At 39.9% G+C, this 23,987-nt stretch overlaps 2 pseudogenes; both read left to right on the plus strand.

Annotated features, from left to right (window-relative positions):
- Positions 1-2,828: 2,828 nt before the first annotated feature.
- Positions 2,829-12,666, plus strand: LOC104034409 (cytochrome P450 2J4-like; annotated as a pseudogene).
- A 4,983-nt stretch (positions 12,667-17,649) lies between these two features.
- Positions 17,650-23,651, plus strand: LOC104034408 (cytochrome P450 2J2-like; annotated as a pseudogene).
- Positions 23,652-23,987: the final 336 nt, after the last annotated feature.

The raw sequence follows: 23,987 nt of genomic DNA on the forward strand, positions 1-23,987 counted from the left end.
GTTTTCTTACCCTTCTCAACAGGGGTTGAGATAGGTACCTTGAATGCTACTGAAGAACTCTGATGAGGGAATAAAAAGTGAAACCATCTTTCAAAACTGCCTGATGTCCTTTCTGCCAGCTAATAAGTAACACCAATGGATTATGCAAGTGGAGTTGCAAGGATGGGTTGAGTTTTGTTTAGACAGCAAATCTTGAGAGAGAATGACAGCCTGCAGGGACACCTCTGCTCTGATGAGGAGCAAGAGCCTCAGAGACAGTGCAGGGCAAGACAGCATGGGGCATGGTGGAGGGCAGCAGTTAAGGTCAATAACTGCCCTTTCAGGTCCTTTCTGCAGGGCTCTGTATATTTTTGGGTGAGCAGTCAGCAAGCATGGAGCTCTTCATCACTGCAGCCTTCTGCAGGCATTTAGATTCACCCTGCCTGATGGGGTTAAAGAAGCGAACACATAATATCTTTTGGGAAGCACTGTGCAGCTCCATCCCTATACGGTCTCTGCTGTTCTTCACGAGGCAGCTGGGTACCAACATCCTGAACAGCTTATTCCACTAGCTTCACTCAAGAAATCTTCTAAGAACTGCTCCTGTTTGTAGTTTCTTGTGTTGAGGAGGTCTCTGTATGTGCTCCTTCAGGTGCTGTGAATTAAAAATAAAGCAAAGAATTACAGACTCTGGCATTAATTCTGGCTGAGCAGGAGTCCTGCTTCTGAGACAAGACAGAAACTCTAATCCATAAAGCCTCATAGTGGACAAGAACTCAGTCCTAACAGGGAGTTTGAAAACCTTGGCTGCTGAAGGAGGTATCCATCTCTAGACCTGATATAAAAAGTAGCCAGTGGAGCTGTCAGTCTGTGCTTCCAAACAAGCAATGGAACTCTTTTATCAAGGAGTATGGTGATCCCTGAAGAGCTTTGGCCTGTGCTCCCTGTCCTCCTGTACTTTGTGAGAGGAGACAGTCTACTGCTTTTAGCAGAACTTGGGCAGAACAAAAGCAAAGGCCATTGTGTTTGCAGAGAAGTTCAGTATGGTTACCTTGCCAGGACTCCTGCTGCAGGTGGAGTTATGGGCACAAGGTAAACTGCTGCCCATCAGGTAGTTGAACCCACACCTGTGGCATTCTGAAGACCTGTATCTCTGGCAATGCTATCTTTCCTCTCCTACCATCAGGACTTTTCCACCTGTAAAATGAGAATAAGTAAGAGCCCATCTTCTCCTGGAATTGTTACAGACCCTCTGAGATAGCATACTGCAACCTCCCCTTGGGATTTCCAGTGTTCTCCAGAACATCTGAAGCTTGCTCCTTTTTATACTTGCCATTACCTGAGCAGCTGCTGTTGGGAAATGCTGCTTTAAACATAGGCAGCTGAGGTGGAGTGTGTTGTGCTGCTAGGCAGCAAGCTGCTGCAAGCTGTGTTAAAAGGCAGCTCCTAGGATCTAACAATGTCCAGGCTAAAAGTCTCTTTCTTGACCTGTCAATCCTTTAGGCTGTGGTCTCTAGTAATTATGTGACATAGAGGTATGTTAGAAAAATCTGCCCTGAGTTCAGAAGAGGGGCCCCAGCTGAGGAAATAAAATGCCAAGGGGCTTCTGGGGTTAAACCAGAGAGAGATTCTTTGACCTGTTAGTATTTGCTAGGATGTGGGAATAAGCTGCTGTGGGGAAACCAGCTTCATGTGCCATCTTTGTTTGCCATTATAGGCAGGTAAAGAGTCTGCCATGTGAAATGTCTGTACTAGTTAGAGGGAACTGGAGGAAATTTATGAATTAATTTGCATCTCTGAATTGTTACAGCTTGACAACAAACTTTGTAAAATCCTGTAATTTTCTTAGGTCCCTTATTGCACTGGAGTTTAGCCTTAGACCAGTCATAGTAGGGGACTGGAGGAAAAGAGAAAACAGTACTTGGGGCACACTGAGCCATGGTCCAGCCATGCTGGGTCTGAAGTAGCCCTTCTCAGTCCACTTCCCTGAGTATCCTCTGCAGTGTAGGGAGCTGTGAGAGGCACTTGGCTGGCTTCTTCCAGGTGCACTGTGCTTGCAGGCCAGCCATGGGTGAGCTCTGGTGTGTAGACCTGAGGAGCTCAGAGAACCACGGATCAGGGGTGCAGCCAGGCCTTTGGTGGGTGGAAGAAGATTTTGATTCTACTAGAATCTTCAGAATCTTTCCAGAGAAAGTTCAGCGGTGTCTCCTGAGATGTGATGAACTTGGTGTTTCTTTGCATATGAGGCCCGTTATGCTTTTTGTCAATAGTGCTAGCTATGTTTGATTCTTCACTGTGCCATTTTCGGTTCACCTGTATTGTTTACTGCAAAAACTCAGATGACAAGACTTCCTTGCTCTTGGTTCCCAAATCTGCATTTGCAACCACTCTTATACAAGGCTACTGTCTGCTTCCTTTTGCCTTTGTCCCGAGAATGCTACCTGGTGAGTGCTCCTGTCCTTGTCTGTGTACGCAGGACCTGGATGACAGCTGCAGCTTTGTATCTGAGCTCTTGGCTCGCACATAGTCAGTGCTTTGAGTCACATGTTCCACCAAACTGATTGCTCAGCAAGATGTTTCTGAACGAGGTGCCTGCCTTCTAGCATCTACTGGATCTTAGAGTAATGGGAACTACGAGCATATTGCAGCATAGTGATGTATTAAATACACTCAAGAAAGGGAACACTCCTCATTTTCTGGGATCAGGAAGTGTGGTAGGAAAGAAGGGAGGAGAAAAATTCAGAAAGCCTAAATATGACAGGGAAGAGTTAAGCGCAAGAATATAGACTCATTTCAACAGACAGATTCATAGCAGTTTTCTCAGTGATAGAGTAGTTTGAAGGTGTGAAATGATGATAAGTGTAATTCTCATTTCCCTGGTTTTGTTTCTTCTGGGTGTGCAGTTCCTGGAATTGCAATGGAAAAGTCGTGGATTTCCTCCTGGACCAACCCCATTTCCCATCATTGGAAGCATCTGGCAGATAAATTTCAGAGCTGATCATGGGAGCCTGAAAAAGGTATTCATTTGCAGCTGTGAACTAAAGAGCTATTGAGGCAAAAACTGTAAAAAACTAGTGATGGCTGTTGGTAGGCTAATGTGGTAGCAGGGAGAACTTAATCCTGAGGGAAGGCGAATCATGGAACTTAAGTGCCTAAATAAGTTAAGTAAAATCTGTAGGCAGTCTAATTCATGTGAAAGCTGATACGTGTGCAAGTTAAACAGAACTGAGGACAGTAATTTTGCCTCAAAAAAGACTTCTGTTTTTAAGAGAGGCTTTTTGCCTTGAAAGAAAAGTGTGTTTTTCAGATTTCCCACTGCAGGCGCATACAGAAAATCTTCTAAAACAAGGTGTCATGAATTCAGAAGATGCAAAAAGCACACCAGTATGTCTTCTGTTGTCATGGGATGGAAACAAGATTTTATCCCATATACAGCCAAAACCTTAGCTCCATTGTTTTTCTGAAGTCCAGTCTGGGAATTGCTTCTTGAAGATGAACTAAAGATATAAATGGCGGTGAAAGGAAGGAACTGATGGGAAGAATTAGGTCTATGCTAAGCACGTTAATATAGGTTCTTTCAGTGTTCAACATCCTCCACTGAGCCAAAACTTCACAAAAGAATCCAATGTGTTGATATATTTTTCAAGTCACAACTTCTCCTTAGGTGCTAAGTGCAACCTGCATGTCAGGGGCTACCTGGCTGCAGCTGGAGAATGTTGGCTTCATGAAAAGGGAACTTAAAAGACCTTGATGTTAAACTTCCCTGATGGGTACATGTTCATCACTGTGGCATAACAGAGCTGTACTGTTTCTTTGCCTAGAGTCAGGGACTTTGTCCTTGCTGAATCCCCACAGGGTTGCCTGAGAGCAGTCCCCATCACTAGCCACGCAGAGGTGGGATCTATGCTCAGATCCCTCAGCTGACAGTACTTCTGTATAAGAGGGGAAGACATCCTGCCATTGAAACTTGAAATCCACGGTACTAGTTAAACTAGTCATTGGCTGAGGAAATGAAATATGGAGTTGAAAAATGTAATCAAGAATGGGCAGGTGACGTTTCATGTGAAACCTGATATGTATCTGTAAACACTTGGTTGGGGCATTTTCCTAATCGTTAATATTGCAAAGGCAACCCAAGTCAAGTTTTAAAAGAGTAGATGCTCTTCCCCTTTTTATCAGGCACATTGCTGTGAATAGCGGGTTCCCAGAGAGAGCCCAGAACTTTACTGTGGTAAGCACTCTCACTGCAAAACAAAATCACCGTCCTTTTTCATTTCCTGAACCCCTGAGTAATGTCATGCTGGAAGAGAGCAGCCCATCATGTGTGCATTTTGGTTGGTGTTTCTCCCATGGTTATTTTTTTAGGCATTGATCTAACCTACAGCTGGCAAAAATCTATGGGAACATCTGTACCCTGTAGCTGGGTCACAAACCTATGGTGGTGCTGTATGGATTCCAAGCCGTGAAGGACTCAGAAGATGTTTTTGGGTGACTGCAGACCTGTGTCTTCAAGGGAATGGCAAATGGAAAGGGTAAGATGTTCATATCTGTGGAAGGACTTCATCCTTGACTTTCTTTGTTTCCTCTCATGTTTTTCTTACTGACAGGCCCCTAGTTCCCAATTCACCCGTTTTGTCTGCTCAGGGTAAATGATATAATTCTGCAGCATTACTCTAAGTTGTCTCCAAAGTCCCTCTGTCACACACGTATTTCAGAATCTCATCAGAGCAGCAGTATTTGTACCTAGCTAGGTCGTGCTTGTCCATTCGTAGTGTTGTCTAAGTGTGTGTCCTGATTTGAAATAATCTGGAGTTTGCAGCCTCCTCTGCAAGCTGAGGCTAAAGTAATTCTTTATGCTCCCAGTTTTTTGTTTACAGCAAAGGCTGCTGTAAGAAAAGCATGTACAGAGCTGTTGAACAAGGTCTAGCCTTTTGGGAAGCCCAAAGGCACAGGAAGGTCACTGGAGCTTTAAATGTATTAGCCAGACTGTAGATGCAACATATCTTTGTTCAGAGCTTCTTATTGTGCTATCATTTACATCAGACACTGCTGAATGGTGGTGGATGGAGAATAAAGAGGGTGCTGTGTTTAAAACAGAAATGATTGATCTTGTTTCCACCAGCCTTTTATCCAGAGGATACAGAGCAGATGCCTCTATCCTCAGTCAGGCTTTGTTGCATGTGGACTACAATCTGGAAAGCTTTGATTTATAATACTAGCTAATGTAAGTGGAGAAAAACATCTTTAAGGAATGGATATGATTAAGTCTGGGGCCATTTCAGTCCATTTGGTAGGGTCTTTATTGCCACCTTTTATCTGGGTGATGTGGAGTAAAGTAGCTGGGCTATGACAAGCTGCCCTAGCACTAGCAATTTGTAGCAGGGATGGCTTTAACAAACAGCTGCAGCACAGCTGCAAGTTGGCAACTCTCTGCAACAAATATACCTGCCTGTTGGGCAGGCTCCTTTTCTGCTAGCTTAGGCTCCCAGGACAACAGAAGGAATAGGGGAGAGTTATTCCAGACTGTGTTCAAGCCGATGTCTCAGGGAGCAAGCTGGCTTTCCCAGGGGAAGCGTGGGCTAGACTGGTGGAGGGAAGTGATTCCCCACCGTGTGGATTAAATGTTCTGTGTGGATTAAATGTTCTATGTGGATTAAATGGCTTATGTGGATTAAATGGCTTATGCTGGGCTGTCTGCTAGAACACAGACTCACAGCACAGGGGCCTGGGATTCCTTTCTGTCCCACAGTGAGACCTCTGGTCATAGGAACCTGTTTGTAGATTGGCTAAAGTCTGCTCTTCCTACTCTGGTTCTTGCTAGGTGGTTCTTGCCCTGGCTTCGTTGTCTTTCCAGGAGGGACCTGGACCAGGATGAGAATTCGATATCTGGTGTAAATAGTCTGGTAAAAGCAGGATCCCTTAAAAGCCAGAGACTGTGTAGCACAGACAACATGGGCTCAGAACCAGTTATCAATTCTAGCCATTAAAGAGTTTTTCTTTTCGAAGCACTACCAACAGTGAGATGCAATGATCTCCAGAAGGTTTGCATAAGGTTAAGAAGCACAAGCATACGAAACGCCCAGACCTCCCCAATGAGCTCTGCAGAAATCTCCGTTGGCTATGAGTAGCTTGGTGAGAGACACCATCATGTTTCCAGGCGGCAGAAACCTGAACTTACTGTTTATTGAGGAAAGCTCTCTTGTCAACTCTGCAGGAGTGGCAACATCTGCAAGAACACAATGTCTATATGGGGATGTTGGCAAACATAGCTTACAAGTAAGTATTAATTGTATTAGAAGATTGTACAAGATAATAAATGAGATCTTGTAAGAGGCTGCATGAGCTGGGCTATAAGCCCTTCTTTGTGAATAAGGGTTTAGATTAATTTCTGCTCAAAGCATGGGCAAATAGAAGGCAACACCAAACCACAGTCTTTGCAACTTGTAGCAGGCTGCTGGGTGGACTTTCGAGTAATGACCACTGGTCTTGTATGCTTCAGAAAGAATAGGACTCGTTTTGGAAGGCAGGTGTGTGAGTCCTGAGATTTGAGTGGGCTTTTTGCAGGGATGCGAATATATTAACCAAGGTGGTTTCTCTGTCTCTAACAAAATACAATTAAAAGAACACTGCCCTGAAATGGCTCTCTTCTTTATGAGTGGCAGCATGGTGAGAAGATGACTCTTAGTGTGTATGTCATTTACTATTCTATGAACATTAACATCACATAAAATTGATTCTTGATGGCTGAAGGTATTCTGGTCTCGAATGGTCTCATCTGGAAACATCAGAGACATTTTGGAATTGGAGCTCTCCGAAAACTGGGAATGGGGAATAAAGGAATGGAGTGCAGGATACAAACCGAGGCCCACTACCTAGTCGAGTTTTTCAGAGACAAAAAAGGTATGCCATTGACAAGTGCTTGGGAACTGCACTGGCGCTTTTGACATAGTACATAGTCTGCATGACTCTAAGGGTAAAGACTAACTATTTTTACTCCAGAAAAGAATGGGTTAGGAGCACAGCTTAGATTTAGAGTGCAATCAAAACTGTTTGTACAATCAGACCTCAGCAATGTGTATTTTGGTATCAACACCAAGATCAAGATTTAAAAAACAAAAAAACAAAAAAAAAAAGAAAAAAGAAGGCAAACAAAAAACCAAGGCTGGGCATTAAAGACTTGAGGCCTTCCTGTCCTCATTTTTGAATGAGGTTTATCTTTTGTTACGTTTGCCAGTGAATTTTGGGTGTTTCAGTGTAACAGTCTAAATAGCATAGAGGACATCTATTACAAAATGTCATTGTGATCTTGCTTCCAAAATAGCAAAGGAGGTAAAGAAAGTGCTTTGGAGATGAATGCTTGTCTCTGCCTGCAGGAAAAGCTGTCGACCCTTCCCTCCCCATTGTTCGTGCTGTCTCTAATGTGACCTGTGCTGTGGTTTTTGGCCATCGTTTCTTGCTAGAGGATGAAACATTCTGCCAGCTGACTGAAGCATACAATTGTATAGTGGCTTTTCGGAACAGCTGCCTTTACATGTGAGAAAATGACTTATTTAATATGCAAATTATTTGGTTATTGAGCACATTATTTATTGCACTATTATGCTATATCATTATATTATTATACATATTGTTATTGCATTATTTAACACACATTAAATGCTGGTAAAAAAATTTGACTCTGAATATGAACTGGACCTGCAGTGCTTTGGGTTTGACATTGTTCAACTATTATATTAATATTATATTAATAATCTTTATTAAGAGTTTCTCAGCAAAAGCGATGTGCTTGGGATGCTGAACTTTTCTGTAAAGGAAACACCAGTATTGTTAAGGTGAAAAAGTGATACTTTTTGTATCAGAGTAAGACAGAATGATTTTTTTCTGTGTGCTAAGGTAATATATATATAAACATTTATTAATATTAAATTTATTAATACATGTTAAATCTATCTGCAAAAGCAGATTCTCTTGTGTGTTTAGTAGTACTGTATGATTATCATAACAATCTTAAAATGATGGTAGTCTCTGCTCTGGAAAAAAGCATAAATTGTTTAAAATTGTAACATTATATATGCAACAGATAGCTGGAATCAGCAAATGTGCAGAGAGTGGCAAGGGTGCAATAAAACTACTCTGAAATGTTTTTTTCTGATGTGGGAGTTAGCAGCAAGGCAACAAGTCACTCTAGAAGGAAGCATAACAGGACCTTAGAGACCTGACACTTTCAACAGCACCTGTAATTTTACAGTATCAATGTACATATTTGAGGAAAATCTTTGCATAAAATCTTTGTTTTACTCAAGTACCTATATTTGCTCCATCCTCTAGAAGTATTATTTGTTTAGGTATGGTGATCGCTGTCTGTCTCAGTGCTAACTGTTACACAGGTATACCCAATTTTACCTTTCTATTGACACCCGTAGACTAAAGATATCCCCAGTTCTGCATTTGATGAAGACAACACGGTGCAGTCTGTTTTTGACCTTATCGTGGGTGGCTTGGAGACCACTGCCACCACTCTGCTCTGCTCTATATCGTGGCTTATCCTGACATCCAAGGTGAGTTGTAGAGATGAAAATGGGTACGTTTCAAGTAGAACAATTGTCTGTTACGCGGTTTTTTGTTTTTTTTTTGTTATGGTCAAGTTTTTTTAAAGATCAAGCTTTTTTTTTTTTTTAAGATCACATTTTTGAGCTTTGCTTTTAAGAAGCCAATGAAGCTGAAAATTTTCAGACAGATATTTTAAAATAATTTCAGGGATATTCAACTTCTGATACTGTATTTTGTCTTGTTGATTTTTGTTAGACTGTTTCAGTACTGTAAGCATGTAATGGAAGATACATTTTTGGCTGAAAATACTCAAGGTGAAATACAAGCTTGCATTAAGGGAAAGTGATGCTTTTCTGGTATCCAGAATGTGTGGTAAGAATGTATTATTTGCACTCATTAAGTGAGACATCAGTTGTATTTCTGTATAATAAGTATATCTATTGTAACGTATGGTAATATTAAACAGAGAAGGAAGACAATAATGGGAAGACAGAAAGATGACTGGAAAATTCTAGACAAGGGCATAGTTGCACACTAGTTTCAAAATTTTTTAATTATTTGATACAGGGCTTTCAGAGGTGATGAATTGCTAAGCCAACTACATGTTCTCGACTCCCAGGTTTAGAGCTAAAAATCCTTCTTTTCATGCTTTTGGTGCTAGCATGCTGGAAGAACAGAGCCCTGTGCACATACATAACTTTTAAATTCTAATGAAATAAAAAGCTAACAGAACCCCTTAGATTACTAGCCTAATTTTTAAGCATGAAATTTGACTCTGAACCCTCTGAGACTGTATAAGCAATGTTACTTACTGAAGCCTAGATAACAGCCAAAAGAGATTAACAGTTGGCGATGGTTTGGTAATACTATCCTGTTCCAGGTCTCAGCATTACATATGTGTATCAGCCTGATACGATGGCACCCACTCTGATTAGTGTGCTGTAAGTGTGTGTTTAGCTGGAGTAAAAATAATAGCTCAAGTAACTCAACTGATCTCTTAATAAGAAGTTCTTGTTTTGTTTACAGTTCGCTCCCCTTCCTTTACCTAGGAAGCTTAATAAATCTGTTGGGTTTGTGGAAAGATGATCTGAACATAGAACCTATAAACTAGGAAATACCAGAGTGTAGTAAAATCACAACTAGATCGTTGTATAAATGTATTTACATTTTAAGATATGGTAAGTATAAATTATTTACATATTGTATTTTTTCTATCACTACTATAATCTAAAAAGGAAATGAAAGCTGTTTCATGCAAAACAGTGTTCTTTTTTTTTTTAGAAAAAGTCCAGAACGGGCTAGATGCCATTCTGAGTCCCCCCCATCTAATCTGCTATCAGGATTGGAAGAAACTGCATTATATGAATGCTGTGATTCATGAGATCATGCGCTATGGTAGCATTATTTTAATCACAGTTCCTAGAGCAGCAGTGAAGGATACAACTGTTTCGGGGTATCAGCTTCCAAAGACACAAATATCCTTTCTATTCCAGTGTGATCTTTGGCCATGAGTTAAGTTCCTTGCAGTCATGTTTATCATGAACCCCTTTTCCCTCCAGTTCAGGACAGGTGGGTGTTAGTGACAGCACTGGCAGGCAGCACTTTCCCCTCCCGTGCCCTCTGGTCTGTGCCTTTGTCTCATAGGCAGTGAGTGAAAATGCTTGCCAAAAGCACAGTTTCACACCAATTGAACCAGTGCTCTGTGAGAGTGCTGCAGAGTCTTACTTTCCAAGAGCCTGTGATTTTGAAATACTTTACAAGCATTTGAGCTCTTATACTTTCAAAAGACCTCAGAGACGACTATCAGAAATGTACAGTGGTGTCAGTAGGGAGGGTGCAGCAGACTGTTGATGCTAAGATATCGTCTGCCGCGTGGGCAAATGGGAGATTGAATGTTTTCTTCATTGGTGATGCCTGAGACCATACCAAGCGTCTACTCAAATTCATTCCCTTAGGACTTCTTTTTCTTATTATTGCCTCTCTGGCATCGTATTTGAAACATAATTAAGATGTTTCCCCACAGCTTCTGAACTGCCACCTAACCTCAAATAAAAAGCTTCTGCCAGCTTCTTTGACTCATCCAGCCTTTCCAAACTTAACCTCAATGCCAAACCTCCTCAAAAGCACACACGGAAGCATCTTCCTGCACACCCCTGCTCCATGGTGTTTGTCATGCACACCTTTCCCACCTCCACCTTGAGAGAAATATACTATTTCATTTCCAGGGTGCTTTGTTCTTCATTTGTCAAAACCTGTCAAATCTTGTCAGAAGTGGGAAAATATTTTACTAGATTTAGGATCAGGTGCTAAAGAACCACAGACCACTCATTCTGTTGCATTTGCTAACAGAATGGGAAAAAAAGGAGACATGAAGGAACACAGCAGGGAAATTCCTGAACCTGAAATACTGAAGTTTCTTTTCTTATTTATTTTTTGAAGAAAAAACCACTCAGAACAGTTTGAGATTAAATTTTTTTTCCTAATAAAATAATTTTTCATTTCTGCTGCCTCTCCATGTGACCATCAGTGTGCTGAATTATAGCTGGAATCTGTTTGTGTCCTTTTCTTCTTGATGTATGAGAGACAGAACTGAGCCAACAGCATCTTCCTTTCAGGGCATGGTGATTATGGCACACATAGTCTCAGCTCTTTTTGACCCTGAATATTGGGAGACCCCTCACCAGTTTAACCCTAGCCATTTCTTGGACAACCATGGAAATTTTGTGACCCGAGAGGCCGCCTTAGCCTTCTCAGCAGGTGGGTGCACTGATAACTGAACCCGTTTGCGTGGGTTAGATTGTGAGTGCAGAGCTGTACTATTTTCATTGTGGAGAAGGCCAAAGGGAGTGTGATCCCAAACTACAGGAGCACATGGTTTTCACAGCCCAGAAAAATGTTTGATTACAAAAATGAGTTGTTTGGGAATTGTATAAATTCCTGATCTTAGATTTTTGTGAAAATGCAGAGAAGGTAAAAGGAGTAAGGCCCTAGAATTGCTAATAATTTGGGGATTTGAGTCCTTATACTGTTGTCTCCGTCATCCTCTGTATATGCCAGGTTATGCTATTATAGCAGCTGTTCTGTGGCAGGCTGCTCTGCTGGAGCTGGTTTATTTTGTATAAATAATTCAATATTCATCAATGCAGAAATTTGAAACTGGATCAAATACATCCCAGATGGCTGTGTCTTTCCTGGGGAGCTTCTGGAGTCACTCTTGCCCAGTGTGTGAGTTTATCAAAGCTTAAGCAAAGAAAAGCTTTTGGGGGTCATGCCAGGATGAAATAGCCTGGTTGTCAGAGCCCCCAGCTGAGATGTGGAAGTGTCAGGCTCAGGTTCCTGGCCTAAACTGGGCAGAAGAGAAATTTGAATGTTGGTTTCTCACATCCCAGTTGAATGGCCTAACTACACTTCAGGGTCTGTCACCATCTTTCTCTGACTGGAAATTACATCCTGGACATAGTTAATTGATAAATTGGGAAAATGTTTTTCTTTGACAAGTTGTTATCACTGAAAACATTATGTAGGAAAATGTCTAGTCAGATGTAGAATGTCCTCTTTATTCTGATTTTTCACTGCTATTAGTGAAGAAAAGTCAGCCTGTACTAAGTGGAAGTTGTGAGGGAACCCAAAGGTTCGTTCTTCTCATTCTCATTTGGAATCAAGAGCCTGAAACTCAGTTCATAGAATTGGGAGCTCCTATAGATTAGGAAGTAAAGCATGAAACTACTGAGAAGCATCTCTGGTATCTTTTTCTATAATCTGGGCAGATCCTGCAAAGAAGGGTTGCAGACATTTCAATTGTTCGGTCAGTTCAATCTGAGAGGAAAATGTCAAATTCAGCAAAGCCTTTTGTTCCTTGATGAGATTGAGCGATGCTCTTTCGAAAAGCCGGGAAGCGAGTGCTGGTTACAGACCGCTGTGGCGACTGACTGCTCTTTCCCTTCTCCGTCTGCAGGCCACTGTATGTGTCTGGGAGAGGTGCTGGCAAAGATGGAGCTTTTCATCATCTTCTGCAGTCTGTTGCAGACATTCCAGTTCACTCCACCAAAAGGAGTTAAGGAAGTCAACACAGACATTATCTTTGGGAGCACAATCATGCAACCCCATCCATACAAGCTCTGTGCAGTTCTTCGCTAGGTTACAGGGTATTACAGATTTGAGAAAGAGGCATTGCCACAGGTTTGCTAGTGTGCCAATCTGTTGTGCAACCTTTGTGTGTTTCACTTCTAGCTCAAATTCAGTGTAAATCTTTCCTTGTTGTTTTATTTGTCTAAGAAGCTGGCCCTGAAAAATACTCTGATTTTCCTGTGTCTGGAAAATCTCTGTACGTTTTTTTTTTTCCTGCTGTATTACAAATGAAATAAACATAGAAAATTATTATGGTGTCTGGTCTTACTAGAAACTCAACAGGAATCTTAACTGGAGAGAGAAGAAACGTTAAAGCCAGGTGTTGGGGGGGCTTCCCCTCATTCCCATGCATTCTCAAATCTAGAGTGGGGTATAGAAATGCTCTTCCCAGAGGCGGCGGCTCTGGGTATTGCCAGAGCCCCTCGGTATGGTTGCATGGGGGAACAGGGCTGTGGAGGGATGCCTCAACTAGATGTGAGCCAGCTGGTTTGTCTGTTAAGCTGACAGCCACGTGGAGACGATAGCTTGAATCTGGAAGTAACAGAGCTACAACAGTGCAACCCTTCATTTGAGTGTGAGGCCAGCAACTTGGGCTGTGAAAGTGAAGGCAAACCCCTCATACTCCCTGATGAAGAATTGCAGAGGGGAGCCCCACTGCTGGTGAAACAAAGTGGGTGTAAATGGTAATGGACTAGTGGGCTGGCCTGAAAATGGTTTTTTTGCATATATTGTTGTGTATTTGAGAGGCATCTCTATGAAAGAGGGAGTCCTCTCACACAGTGGAGTTTGTAATGATAATGCTGTACAGTAGTCTAGGCTGGCCATGTCTCTTTATTGATGCCTGAAGCATAGTTAAGGGGACTGCTTGCGGTTGTGTGAAGCAAAGCTTGGCACCTGCAAAGGAAGGACAAGGCAGGAGAAATTTATGTAGTGTTTCCTGAGAGCTGTGTGAGAACTGAACTTCTTGAGAGCTTTCTGTGAGCACAGGGGCAGTTGCACACAGCCTTCAGACAGCTGAGCTAAGGGAGACTTAGCAGAGCTGCTGAGTTAAGAGTGCCTGTTAGTAAGGCATGCGCATCAGGGGGAAGAGTGCTGCAAGATGCAGCTGGCAGAAGCAGGAACAGTGCCCAAGCAGGGCTGGTGAAGAGCAAGTGCCAGAAACCACTCACACTGTGAGTCTGTCCTTGTTACCCAGCAAGATTTAAAAAGCAAGGTCAGAGTGAGGGCTACTAGTCAATGTAGCAAATGCTCTGTTGCTCTGCCAGTTTCCTTCCTTAAGGAAAAGGTCTACAATTGTTACTGCAATTATACTTCAAGGCTTAGTTGTCCTTGCCTTGTTTATCCACCATGTTAGAGTTTTCTTTCTTTAATGCTGTTGGTTAAAAAAATGTTTTTGTGAAGGAGCTCAGTATCACAAGGTTCAGTACTCTCTTCTCAGGCTTCTGGGTAGGGGCTGAAAAGGATGTTTTTATCATGACTCCTATAGATTTGGAGCTGGCACTTGCTGCTGCTGCAGCTAGTCAGAGCTTGGCAGAAGAGATGCGCAAGCTTGTGTGGGTCAAGCAGAACAAGCTGATGTGGCTCTCCTGCTCTCTAATCCGTATATAGCTCTGTGATGCCACGTTGTGTTGTGTTGATGCAGATTCTGTTGGGAGTGGAGGGTGGGTTGTGCACTACTGCAAAACTAGGATTCAGTTTTTCTACTAATATAAAGATGATGTTGCAAAAATGGGTGTAATGAAACAATTGAGTAGCTGGTGTCTGCTGTGTTGACACCCAAGTCTCAGGCATCTCTGTGAATATAGGACATATGAGAGCCTGAATAAGAGGTAGGGTTTAGGAACAGGCACACAGGATCCGTATTGCTTTAAAGCTTTTTTGCTTAGGGTCTCTTAAAAAACATACCAATGGAGATACAAGTCCTTTTACAAATTTTTACAAAGAACTTGTATCTCCATTGGGAAATTTTTTTAAGAGACTCTAAGTGAAAAAAGGTTTTTATATGTTGCTGAATAGCATTTATGAATCTGCATTTCTTCACCTTTCACCACACCTTAGAGGTGCTCTGTGGACCCATTGGGGTCCAGAGGCTACAGGTGAAAGATGCTGGACTGGATTGCATTATTTCTGCTGTTGATAGCTCAATATTAGAATTTCATTTCCCAAATGGGAAGGTAAAAACCGTGGTAGGCAAAGGGAAATGAGGTAGATAAAGCAAGAAACTAGGTAGCACTGGAAGAGTTTTCACTCAGAAGCAATCTGGTCCATTCAACTCCACGTTTTTAAATAGACCTACAAGTCTTGAGCTGTTTGAAACTTCTGCTTTGTAGTAGTGGGACAAACTTCAGTAAGGAATATTTTGTTCTCATCTCTTTGATTGCCTAGCACAACATGCTGTGGCTGTCTCATTCCTAATTTCTGTCCCAAGAAGTACTGAACTTTCATAATATTGTTACCATGCCCAGTGTTTTAAAAACCAATATTCAGACCTGTGATTCACAAACTGATGTCCAGTAGTTAGTACTGCTCCTAAGTGCAACACAACCTGCTCTTCCAGATTGTTTGTCATGCTGCAAAATGGTCAAGAAGAAGAGCAAACGTACCTCAAATTTAAAAACAAACAAGAAAATGAAGAGAAAACAGTGTAAGAAAAATAAGAAATCAATAGAAAGGGGTGAGTATATTGTTTAGTTGGGGTCACCTGGCAATAAGGGATGGTGCAGTGGTCCCAGTTCTGCTTTTCATGTCCCAAGAGTTAGCAATGCAGTGAACATCACGTGAATTTTTTTGTTTCCAAACTTGGTCCAGTTCTATCTGGTAAGTTTTTACGTTCCTTATTAAAGAACAAGATTAAGGAGTCTAAAAAAAAAAAAAAAACCACCCAACAAAATTACATAAATGGCTATAACATCTGCAGTTGTTTTCTCAGAAGTGGATCGATGCTGCAGCCTGACTCTATTGTGTGAGATGATAACAAACCCCGCTGCTGCTGCTTCTTTGACCAGCCTGAGGAACTTCTTGACCAGTGTGCTCTTTTAGAGCTTTTCTGCCAACAGGATGGTTCTGCACCTCCAAATGGCATAAACTGACAAATCTCTGGTAGCATGATCCTGTCCACAGAAGGGTTTTCATCAGTGCAGTGATATCAGCATAGAGACAAAGGTTTTTCACATCTTGAACCAATAGAGCTAAGTCAGCAAAATTTTAAGCACTGGCCTGAGCTGTGCAAATCAGTGTTCAAATATTTCATTGTGCTAGGAGTTGCCACATGTAAACAATCTTAACTTTAATAAAGTACAATGTGAGAAGTACTGAAAGGCTTTCATAAATGTCTAATCTGAGTATTTAAAAAAGCCTTACAATTAACCTTAAGCTGGTCAACAAAGGGATTTAAGTTTTCATATGCAGTTGACTGACCCACCCTGCTATTTTTGATAACACCATGTTCTTCAGTAATGATTAGTTTGTGATCTAAATATTGCCTATATTATTACAATATTAGTATGATATTTATTAATTTACCAATTTAAATGTCTTGATTTTGCTCTTATATGAAGCCAAATGCAGGGCAGATGGACAGTATTTATTGGTACCATTACTGATAAGTTTGCGTAAACAGGGATTGTAGTTTCAGTTCCACAGCTGGATTTTTAGTTTTTAAAAAAATAGTGAGAGTCTTTGCATGAAAGGGCAAATTTATCAGAAACACAAAATTGAGCGTGTTCTCCAGCAAGACCTGTGTACAGGTGAAGGCTTAATTCGTACTTTTTCATCTTTTGGCTGCTGGATACCTGCATCCTCTCCCTCTGACCCCCAGCTGTTATTTGTTAAACAACAGATACTATTCTCATTGCCATTTGCTGGGAAAGATATTGAGGCCAATGTTGGGGATTCATGGAACCAGATGAGTGGATAAGTTCCATTTTTGTTTGCCTCTTGCAGCGCCTTTCCTGCATTTTGTATTCCTTTCAGTTCTTCCTTCTTCTCTTCATACTTTGGGGTTATAAAATTTGTTGGGAGCTGGATAAAACAATTCCTAGAAATGTCAAACTCAAGTGTAAATACACCAAGGAGAAGATCTAGAAACATATGAGAAGAAAACTACGTTTTAAACAAAGGACACTTACTCTTGGTTGTGGCAGTAAATTCTATCAAGTAAGTTTCAAGGAATAAAACAATTAGATACAGTCTTTTGTATAGTTTGTTGGGGGAAAAACCCCAAAACGCCCTTGGAATACTGAAATGCCTAAATCTTCCTCTGGGAGGAGAATGAAGATCAACCAATGCAGGAAGGGATTAAAGGTATTTAAATTGATGCTGATCATCTATTAACTGGAAACGCAATTAGAAATATCATTTAAGTTATGCTGCTTTAAATTAACCCACCTTGATGTCAGCAGTCTACTTGTACTGCAAAAGTACTGCAGAACACCTCAGTACCTCAAAATGTGATTCCTTATACTCTTAAATGGGCATCTGAAGTTAGCGCATATTTGTGACAGTTTTCGCTGTAATTGTTTATACCTCACGTCTGTGTGCACAGCATTGTGGAGACAAGGCTATCACAGGTGGGCTAGAAAGGAGAGGGTGATTTCTGCTTTACCCACCTCCTCAGCTGCTTTTGCTACATTTAATACACAAAGGGGAATCTGTAGATTGGTCACATAAAACTCATGAGCTAATGTTTTCTTCTTAGAAACATGTAAGAATACATCTGCAATGAGTTTGAATTGTAAGATACGTGATAAATAACATCACAGACACTGGCAATATTGGCTGTCTGACATTTTAGGAACATCTTGATCTTTAGTAAATGAGACTTTAGATAGAAACCTGACTTCAAGCTGTGTTATATGTAAGAATAGATTTGATGCTCTCTTCTCAAGATGTCACCCCTGGAGCATCTGCGAAGGGAAAATGACTGGTTCATCATGTTTGATATAAATGTACTGGTTCTCACCCACATTGTTCTGATGCTGCTTTTTTCTACAGATGGCCGAATTAATGGTAATGTCTTCTACCTTATGGGTTTCAAACATTCCTATAGTTGTCCTGCAAGGGTTTCGGGCAGTGAAGGAAGGTCTGACTGTCCGTGCTGAAGACATTGCCGGAAGGCCAACAAGCAGTACCTTTCACATTTTGACTCATGGAAATTATTATTTTCACAAATTCTTTTTGTGTGTTCTAACCCTGGTTTTGGAAACTGATTTAGAACCTCAAAATCATTAATTTACAGTGGAAAAAAGGTTAATATTTTCATGAGTTTTTACAAAGCATTTCTTTTTTTGATTCTGTTGGAATAATAATGGCAGAATGTAGCTACTGTAAGAGTTTCTATGCAGGAAATAGATGGCTAAACTAGAAGAAGAAAGGAGAGGAAAGAGGAACGCTGCCGCACTGCTGGCAAAAATTTGAAAAAATTAGAATGAAAGAGAAGCTTCTTTGATGTATTAACTGTATCAATTCATCAATTTATAAAGCATTAACAGCATTAGTTCATTATGATCCTAGGTTATTATGTTCTCTGATGGTGGTCTCTGGAAGCAACAGAGGCGTTTTGGAATGATTCCTAAGCTATCTTCTAATCAGGGTAAACACAGGATCAGACGTTTCCAAACTGCTCTCAGTAGGTATTTGTATAAGCTGTTCTTAAAAACTCATAATAGTGTGTTTACAGCTAACAAAAACATTCTAGTCCAATATTTCATTCTGTTCTGTTCTCCACGGTGCTTTCACAGTGATGTACAATCCTTTAATGATGGTCTGTACTAATCTGTTTTCCTGGTAAGTGGGCAGGTAGTTTTAAGCAAAGTTATGCAGTAGGACGAAGAAGAAATACAAGCCAGGAATCTGAATAGGTTTGTTGGGAAGATAAATCTTTGTAATGCAGCTGCCATTTAAATAGGTGAGCCCAAGAGTTATGACCTACTGCATAATTTAAGCTGCAGTAATTCTGTATACTAGGAGGACATGGTGCAATCTGTAAATGGGGAAAAAAGAAAGGAAAATGAAGTAGAGGAATGGAATTGATGTAAAAAGTGTTTTGTTTCTTTTCTGCAGAGATGTGCTTTTATAATGGTATATGTGCAAGAATGTGAATAGGTTTAGAAGAATGAATAAACAGTAGGGAGTCCACACAGCTCAGTATTTCTACTTCATCAAGTTGTTTGGCATATCACACAGATGCGGCAAGTTTGCTGCTTATCTGTGAAAAGGCGTATCTGAATAAAATCCCCATGTATTCGGTATCCTACAGTACGAGAATAAACCTGGGTTTGGCTATTTCTATTTTCAGTTAGCAGATGTGTCAAAGAAGTCAGCTTGGATCTTTTCTTTTAGTAATGAGAGAGAAATGGTACGTATGTTGGATAAACTGAGAACAGGGACATATTTTATATGAGGTCCTTGTTACTGAAGTTCAGCCTAGCAAAGAATTGGGGTACAGAGGAACTTCATGCATTCTTTGTACATCACAATGGAAAATTTATAGCATGAAACTAAAAGAAATTCTGCTTCAGGGAAAAATGGGATTAAGAAAGGCTTTAATGAATCATGGGATAGACACTATCCCTTCAATGTAATGGTGAAGATGCAGTCATCAGTCTTTCATTTGCTTTTTCCACTACCGAAAAGCCTGTATTAGGATTCAAATTAGTTTGCTAATGGCAATAATACCACATATCTAAAATATCTCTTTTATAAGCATATGAAATGTTTCCCTGGCTTGCAAGCCATTTCCTAGCACCATTTAAACAGACTACGTCCAGCATAAATTTTGTGAACACTCTATTAGCAAAGGAACTTGAAAACCACAAAGAAAAAGGAAAACCAGATGGAAATCAAGATTTTTATTGATTACTATCTGGATGAGATAGATAAAGTGAGTATCTCTGAACATTTCTCATGCTCCACTAACAAAAAGGGATTTTAAGTGCTCCTTTGATTATAATGATGTCTAATATAAATTTAGAAGTATACAATTTCTCCATAGAAAAGCTTATAGGTAGATGAATTAAAAAAAGCTGACACTGAAAGATGGCAGGAGGAGGATGAAGTAATAATGTAAGTAGATTTACAGGTAGATTATCTATAACCACTATAATAACAGATCTGCAAATGGTTAAGGTACAACTAGAAATGACTGTTATGATGGAATTTCCAGCAGGAGTAGAAAGCATGTACAATTAGTAACTTTGTCATGGCTGAAGAACAACATGTGTATGTGGATAGGATAAATTGTCAAATGTACTGGAGAATATTAGAAAATGTCTTCATATTATTCAGAAGGTTTTATTTTCTAGCCCTTTAATTTTATCTATTTGTTTGTTTGTTTGTTTTCATTTTGGATAGTATCAGTAAATATTCTTGTCATGCAAGGTGGTTTACTTCTTTTTTGTGTGCCATAACTTGATCTTTCCAATTCATATCTGCGGACTAAAGGAGATGCTGATGCTACTTCTGATGAAGAAAACTTGATCCAGACAATTTTTGACCTCTTTCTGGCAGGTGCAGAAACTACAGCCACCATTTTACATTGGGCATTGCTCTATATGGTGGTTTATCCTGATATCCAAGGTAAGCACACCCAAACAGTTCTGCAACTTTTTAGAAATCATGCATGTTCAAATAATAGTAGAGCTCGTTCAAACAATAGTAGAGGAACTAATTATTAGGGTATGAATCAGGTGAACTGCATCTAACTGTTTCTTGCCGTGTCCTTTCTAATGAACAGGCCAGTCATTTTAGGTTTCATTTTTAAGAGATCTGTACAATGCAGGGTGTGATTCATCTGATCAGAGGGAGGAGTCTAGTCTCACATGAGACAAATTGCACTGTTGCTCCTCCACTGGCAATAATTAGACTTCCTCTGAGGGCAAGGTGGAGTCTTCAGGTCATCCTTTTTAACCCATGACTGCTACTCTTTGGTACGCTCCTGGCTTCTTTGCAGCAGAAATAATTTCAATACAGTGGGAGGTTGCTAATACGTGTGGTTATTCCATGAGGCTTAAAACTTCAAACATAGATATCTATGTATTAATAGCTATAAAAAAAGATTGGGGTGAGTAGCTTGAAACTGTGTGCTTTTAATACTGATATTCACAAAGGAAGGATAGAGATTGGCGGAGTAAAATAAGTGAAAACGAAGAGTCAGAATGTACAGGATAGAAAGGATTAAAAGGTATACAAATCACTTCAAAGGCCTCATATTTGAGAGTTTAAGCTGGGTACCAGGCACAGCAGGAGGCTGGCAAGAAGAAAATGGTGGACGTGGTAAGGAGAAAGGATCTCCCAATGTTGTTACCTAACAGATCTTCAAAATACCTAAAATTTGAGACTGGATTGCACATACTGAATTTTCACAACATGATCTTTCATCCTCTCAGGATATATTAAAACAGTCTTAAGTTTCCTGATGCATAGGGTCAATCTAATTGCAATGATAAAGGCTGTAGTATTAATCATACCACTTCAGCTCAGAAATTAATCAGAAACTACCATTTCAGCTCAGATTGTAAGTAAAAAAAAAAAAAAAAAAAGTCCTTGAGAAAAATTAATTTGTGTAAGTTCTTCCCAAGGCAGGTAATTACAGAATAGCAATTAGGCCATGTGTAGATGACAAGCAAAATCTATGTGGTTCTGAGAGAAGAACAATCCTTGATCAGTTACTAAACTGGTCTCCTAATACATCATTAATATTTCATTTTCCAGTTGATTCCCTGCCTCTGTAAAAATAAATATTAATAAAAGTCTTTTTATAAATTACCTCAGAGCAGTAAACATACCAGGAACCTAACTATTATTATAGAATGACTTTGTCTGCTACCATTCTTTTTAAAGTATTACTTGGGTATGCAATCTATAAACAACTTCAGTGTCAAATTTCATTCAGGTCATCTGTATGGGAATTTGAAGGTATTCTTATTTTATAGAATATCTCTTTCAACTTGTTGGGTGTTTTTCTTACTGTAAAAAGCAATAGGAAATATGAGTATAGAGTTTATAGATTTTTTATTGTATATTTAAAGCTGAATATTCCTCCTTAGAGACATTCCAAAAGGAGCTGGATGCTGTTCTGGGTTGTTCCCATTTATTTTGCTATGAGGGCAGAACAAAGTTGCCCTATAAAAACACTGTAATTCATGAGATCTAGCAATACAGTAATATAATCTTAATTGCGCTTCCCAGAAAGAGTGTGAAGGACACAGAGCTGCTGGGATTTCCTGTTCCAAAGGGACAAATATGCTGCATATTTGAATATCTGATGTCTGGTACACTTGTAACAGTTTTTAAAACTGATTTAAAGTAACTTTTTAACAGCTGAAGCCACCTCAGCTGATGATGCCCAAAACACTGTCCTTTTTTAGTTTCTTTTAATTGCTCATTTAGTTGAAAAATAACTGTGAGAACTGCTGATATCGGTAGGTCTTTGGTACATTAGATGCATTTAGAAAGGCTTTTGAGGGTTTTCCTGACTGGCACATGAACTCTTGTGTTCTAGCAGTGCCCCTAAGCTATGACTGTCTCTACGGCTGGCCTTTTGCAAGGAAATGTGCACTTTGTCCTAACTATTAGTAGGTTCTTAGATCATTATTTCTGTTGACAGAAAACTTGTGAACTGTGACTGGAGGTAAACATATTGATTTCCAGCAATCTCAGGTCTGTCTCTTGTCAAAATGGCTTATCAGCTGGTGAAAAAAAGCCATCCAAAAATGGAAAAAAGGTTTCATTGAAAAACTTGGAAATTTGAAATTATTTTCATATCACAAACTTTTAAATGCAGTATCTTGCAAATGTTATAATGAAAATAAAGTATTTTCAAGTTTTGTAACTGAAAGGTACATCAGGGCTTGTTTCTAAATATTCTTCCATCACTGCTTTTCATGTAGTTTCATTTTCATTCCTTTTTTCTGGAGCTGCTCAAAGCAACTCTAGCATTGCAGAAATTATTGAGTACAAAGGGAAAAATTAAACTGATACTCATGATATTCTGTAACTCAAAAGCTGAATAAGTAATAAAAATACTTAGTGACAATAGGAAAAATAAAAGCAACACATTTTAACAATATGAACATTATAAAATCCTAACCATTTATTTTATTGAACTTGTTGGCAGCAAATAATAAAGGAAAGGAAGTCGCAACATTTCCAAAAGTTTAAACTTCTTATGAGATGTTTTATAGCTTGATCTCATTTTTGAAAAAAATGAGACTTTAAGTTAGGACTTTAAATTCTTTGCTCCATTGTCATTATTTACTTATCTGATGAATATGAACAATAAGACAGAACTGAAGCTGCTGCTCCTTTTTCAGAACACCATAATTTTATCAAATATTGACTCATTCTGTTCTGTGTGATCCTGGAAAATGGAAGACACCTGATCAGTTTAATCCAGGCCACTTTCTGGATAAAGATGGAAACTTGGTAAACAAGGAAGCATTCTGTGGAAAAGATTGGAAGAGAAGGAATGACATATAGAAAAGTTTATCTTGGAAGACAGATCCAGTGTCACTTGGAGGAGAGAGCCAGTTACCGAAATAGTAGCAGCAAAATGCATAGTGCTAGGAAGACTGTAAATGTAAACTACGCGACTCTGATGATCATTTCTATAATGTCTGGCTGCCTGCTGTAAATATAGATTAATCCTTTTCGTAGAAATACAAGCAGCCTTTCAGTTCTGAATCATTAAATGACAAAGTCAGTTCACCGAAAAGGACAAAGTCTGCAGAAAACAAGCAAACAAAGAAAAAACCCAAGCAGGTTAGAAAGGGAGGTGTGATAGAAATCCTTTCGCTGATTGCCTTTTCTGTCTTTTCACAGGGCACCGTGTGTGTATGGGGGAGCTGGCAAGGATGAAGCTCGCTATTGTCTTTTCCACCCCGTTACAGGCATTCATGTTCAACCTGCCAGAAGGAGTGAAAGAAGCCAATACAAACCTTGGTTTTGGGAGCACAATGAAACCACCTCCCTACCAGCTCTGTGCTGTTCCTCAGTAGGAAATGGTGCCCCACAGATTCAGGGAAGACTTACTCTGCACGATGGTTTCTGCATGTGAATTCCTTTTTGCATGTCTTAAGATTTTTGCTTTCCTCTTGATTTGGTTAATCACTACCCTGAAAGATGCTTTTCAGACAGTTGCATCCTGAGGATTGTACCTACAAAGAGTTAATCGTTTGTTCTTGTGTTCCGTTTGGAAAATCTTGGTAAATTTCTCCTGATGTGTAACAAGTAAAGACATTAATGGAAGAATTAGAATTGGGCCTTATTTATTGCTAACTGGAAAGAAGATTTAAAGAGAAAGAGCTTGAAGCAAAGTCTATAAATTAGAAGTC

The sequence above is a fragment of the Pelecanus crispus genome, chromosome 9 (genome assembly GCF_030463565.1).
Source record: "Pelecanus crispus isolate bPelCri1 chromosome 9, bPelCri1.pri, whole genome shotgun sequence".
Lineage (NCBI taxonomy): Eukaryota > Metazoa > Chordata > Aves > Pelecaniformes > Pelecanidae > Pelecanus > Pelecanus crispus.